This window comes from Mastomys coucha, unplaced genomic scaffold (assembly GCF_008632895.1).
Source record: "Mastomys coucha isolate ucsf_1 unplaced genomic scaffold, UCSF_Mcou_1 pScaffold21, whole genome shotgun sequence".
Taxonomy (NCBI): domain Eukaryota; kingdom Metazoa; phylum Chordata; class Mammalia; order Rodentia; family Muridae; genus Mastomys; species Mastomys coucha.
Window position 1 is genome coordinate 3712639 of NW_022196904.1, and position 4164 is coordinate 3716802.

At 43.2% G+C, this 4164-nt stretch overlaps 1 protein-coding gene across 5 annotated transcripts in view; it reads left to right on the forward strand.

The window, feature by feature from the left end:
* LOC116101621 (ubiquitin carboxyl-terminal hydrolase 29) overlaps positions 1–4164 on the forward strand; it is a 226773-nt gene that overhangs the window by 199258 nt on the left and 23351 nt on the right. For all 5 annotated transcript variants that reach the window (XM_031385317.1, XM_031385315.1, XM_031385314.1 and 2 more), the window contains 2 exons: positions 235–299; positions 2106–2272. The gene's annotated coding sequence lies outside the window, so the exon portion shown is untranslated. The remainder of the gene's footprint in view (positions 1–234; positions 300–2105; positions 2273–4164) is intronic.

Consider the following 4164-nt stretch of genomic DNA (forward strand, 5'->3'; position numbering starts at 1 on the left):
CCTCCTCCTCCTCCTCCTCCTCCTATTATTCAGAAGACATCAGTTGTTGAGAGCGGGGTACTGAAGTCCCCCTATTGCTATTATACTAGGGTTTGTCTATGACTTTGCATAGCATTTATTTGATAAAATTGGGTGCACCTGTATGTGGGATACATGCATTTAGAATGCTAATGGCCTCCTGATGGATTGTTCCTTAATCAGTCTGAAGTGACCCTCTTTATATTTTCTCTCTAGTTTTGACATTGGACTCCTGTTTTAGTGAAACCCAAGAGTCCCTAACCACCCGGAAGAACTAACAGGTAATTAATGAAACCAAAGGCCCAACCACCATTTAATGACCCACAGAATGCTATTTCCACAATCAGCATCTGATAAGGGCAATGGCAGGTGTAGGCTGTCTGGATCTGTGCATTCAGAAACCAATTTCTATTGACTCTGGGATGCTGCAGTTGCTCAGCACAAGGCAAAGATCTGAAAAACGAGTGCTTTCCAATACAACTTTTGGTAACCGGGGGCAGCTCTCCATCAGTCTCAGGATAGGAAGCAGATGGTACCCGAAAAAGAACCAAGTAACATCTGCTCCATTTCCCCAATCATGAAAACAGTTCAAACTGTGTTTTTATCTACAACTTATGGGCTGCAGCACAGATTACTTTTGTAAAAGCACCGACCATTGTGTCTCAAAAGTATCATGGTCCTGAGTAGATGGTGGCAGCTAGAGAACAGATCCAGTGGCAAATAAGCTTAATATGTTTCTCTTCGGGGGGAGTTGATGTAATGCTGAGTGGGATGGACCTAGGTTGGAGAATCAGGAGGACAGAGTTGAGGAGAAAGATCAGTGGGTCAAGGGCTTGCAGTACGAAGTATGAGGACCTCGGTTAAGATCCCCAGTACCCATGCAAAGCCAAAAGTAGTTTTACAAATCTATAAATCCCAATGCTTCCATAGCAAGTGACACGGGGGTAGAGACAGGGAAGTTCTAGAAGTTCATAGCTACCTTAGCATAGGTGGCAGGAAACAAATGACCTATGTGGAAGGCAAGGACCAGCACCCATATGTGCTCCTATGATGAGCACATATGAACACACACAGAGTATTTTGTTTATTTTTACTCTGTGTGTATACATATTTGCCTATATGTTTGTCTGTGCACTGTATATGTGCATTGCCCGAGGAAGCCAGAAAAGAGCATGAGACCTCCTGGAACTGGACTTACAAGACAGTTGTGAGCTGCCCTGTGAGTGCTGGGTATTGAACCCAGGTGTTCTGGAAGGGTAGTTAACGCTCTTAACTATTGAACCATTTTGCCAGCCCCACGAAGATTTTTCTTTTTTGAAGAATTAAGAATATGGTGGGCATGGTAGTGTATACCTTTATGCCCAGCACTCAGGAGTTGGAGGCAAATGGATATCTGTGAGCTCAAGGCCAGCTTGGTGTATGTAGAGTGTTTATGGGCAGCCAGAGCGACAGAGTGAGACTCTGTCTCAAAAATAATCTTCATGAGCCAGGAGGTGGTGGTGCACACCTTTAATCCCAGCACTTGGGAGGCAGAGGCAGACAGATTTCTGAGTTCCAGGCCAGCCTGGTCTACAGAGTGAGTTCCAGGACAGCCAGAGCTTTACAGAGAAACCCTGTCTCAAAAAAACAAAAAAACAAAATAAATAAATAAATAAATAAATAAATACATAGAGGACGGCAGTTAGAAGGTGACTTTACAGATAAGTTCTTTTCTTCCACCTTTACTAAAGTCTCAGGACTGACCGCAGGCCACCAGGCTTTCCCCGCAAGTGAATTTATGTGCTGAGGCATCTCAAAGAGCCATACAGACATTGACATAATTTTGGGGGGAGTTTGTTTGTTTGTTTGTCTGATTGTTTAAGAAAGAGTCTCACTATGTACACTTGGCTGGCCTGAAATTTGTTACATAGAGCGGGCTGGCCTTGAATTCACTGAATTTACTTTCATCAGTCTCCCAGGCTTGATGCTGACATTTTTGAGGAATACAGAGCAGTCTGTAGACTGTCTGTCAACCTAGGTCTGTCTGATGATTCCTGATTCTCAAAGATTTTCATCTTGGTGCATGTGTGTCTTTGTGTCTTCCTCAGTTTGTCCTTTTGTAAATTTCGTGCTCTGCCAAGAGGTGGTGGCTCACACCTTTAACTCCAGCACTTGGGAGGCAGAGGCAGACAGATCTCTGAATTCAAGGCCAGCTCAGTCTACAAAGTGAATTCTAGGACAGCCAGGGCTCTACAGGAAAAACCTCATCTCAAAGGTAAGCAAGTAAGCAAGTAAGTAAATAAATAAACAATAAGCTTATGGCATTTTTTTTTTGATCCAACATTGGCGCTATTGGCCTTGACAATGTCTAAAGTGTCCCCTGCCTTCATGAAGTCACTATTTTCCCTCACTGTCAATTACCTGTGTAAATATTGTACTCGTTTTACTTTTGCACAACTAAGATTTATTTACATATTTTTCTCCAGTGCCTGGCCTCACACCCGTGAGTGTACAGGTGGGACATATTGTAATCAAGGGGCTATTAAAAGGATAGAGGCATCTGAAGGAAAGATTCAAGAGCATTGGTAGCCTGAGCTCAGTCTGAGCTTGAATAAAGATGGAAGGAGAGAGCTTACTCACTCTGTAACGTTATCTTAATCGCTCCTCCAGAGGACCCAAGGACCTATATCGGGGACTCACAGTTGTCTGTAACTCCAACACCAGAGGATTTAATGCCCTCTTCTGCCTTCCTTGGTCACTTGTCCACTTGTGCACAACCACCTAACCCCTGCCACCCACACACACCCACACCAAAGGGTAGGGTGGATGGTAAATCTGGAGGAGTTAGATGGAAGGATTAGGGAATGAGTATGACCAAAATAAGTTGTATGCAGGCATGAAATTCTCATTTTTACTTTTTAAAAATCTTTCATTTGTGAATATAAGTGGACAGGCACACACCATAGGCCGCATGTGGAGGCCAGAGGACAACTTGGAGGAGTCAATTGTTCCAATTATGGAACTTACATCTTCAAACTTGGCTGAAGGCTCCTTTATCTACTGAGCCACCTCACTGCCCCCACAAATACAGGTTTAGTAACCATTGATTACTCTTTCCTGAGTTATTGCATGAGAGATGACACATGATGACTTTCTGGTCCCACATCCCTGCCGTATCTCTGTTGGAATTCTTCTCTAAGTCTCTGTTTTCTTTCATCCCACCTTAATTGGTTCCATGCTGATCTTGTGGGTTTTTAACTTAATTAAGAGCTTATTTATAATTTGCTACTTTCAGAATTTACCTTCTCCAGAACTGTTCACATTCTGACTCTGGATCTTTTCAAGAGTCCTGACACTTGAAAAAAAAAAGAAAAGAAAAGAAAATCCCCTCCTAATTTCCAGACACAGCGAGACATTCTAGTCTCCTGTTTCCCTGCCCTGCCTTGCAATCGACTAATTACTCACATAGTCCCAGGTCCCCGTGAGTAGAACAATATGTCAAAATCAAGATCTGAGCCCTGGGTGCGCCGGTTTATTTCCCATATTTTAGGGAATACTGAAAACTGTAGGGTTTTTAATCAGAAGAATGAGATGATTTGTTACTTTTTACATTTTAAAAATGATTACATTTTGTTTCTTTGTGTGCATTTATGTGTATGGAGGGGTTCTGCATGAGTGCCCTGGCCTGTGTATGGAGGGCTGAGGATGGCCTGTGGGAGTTCCTTCTATCATTCCACAGTGGGGGTCCCAGGGACTGAATTTAAGTCATCAGTCTCAGCTGATGGCGTCTGTACCTGTTGACCTACTTCCCTGCAAGAGCCCTTACTGTTGACCCATTTCATGACAAGCATCTTTACCTGTTGACTCACTTCCTTGCAAGCGCCTTTACTGTTGACCCATTTCACTGGGCCCGTAGTTTTAACTTGTTTTTGAGACTGTCTCAGGTAGCCCAGACTACCCTTGAGTCCAGAATTCAGCTAAGGAAGATTTTAATCTCCCAAACTTCCTGCTTCCTTAACTGGGACACGTTTACATTTTAAAGAGACCATCAGGTAGCCCATATGGAAAAAAAACTTAAGTGTTGAGAAAAGTTTCCGAAGACACAACTTTTTCAAATCCTTTCTCTCTCTCTCTCTCTCTCTCTCTCTCTCTCTCTCTCTCTCTCTC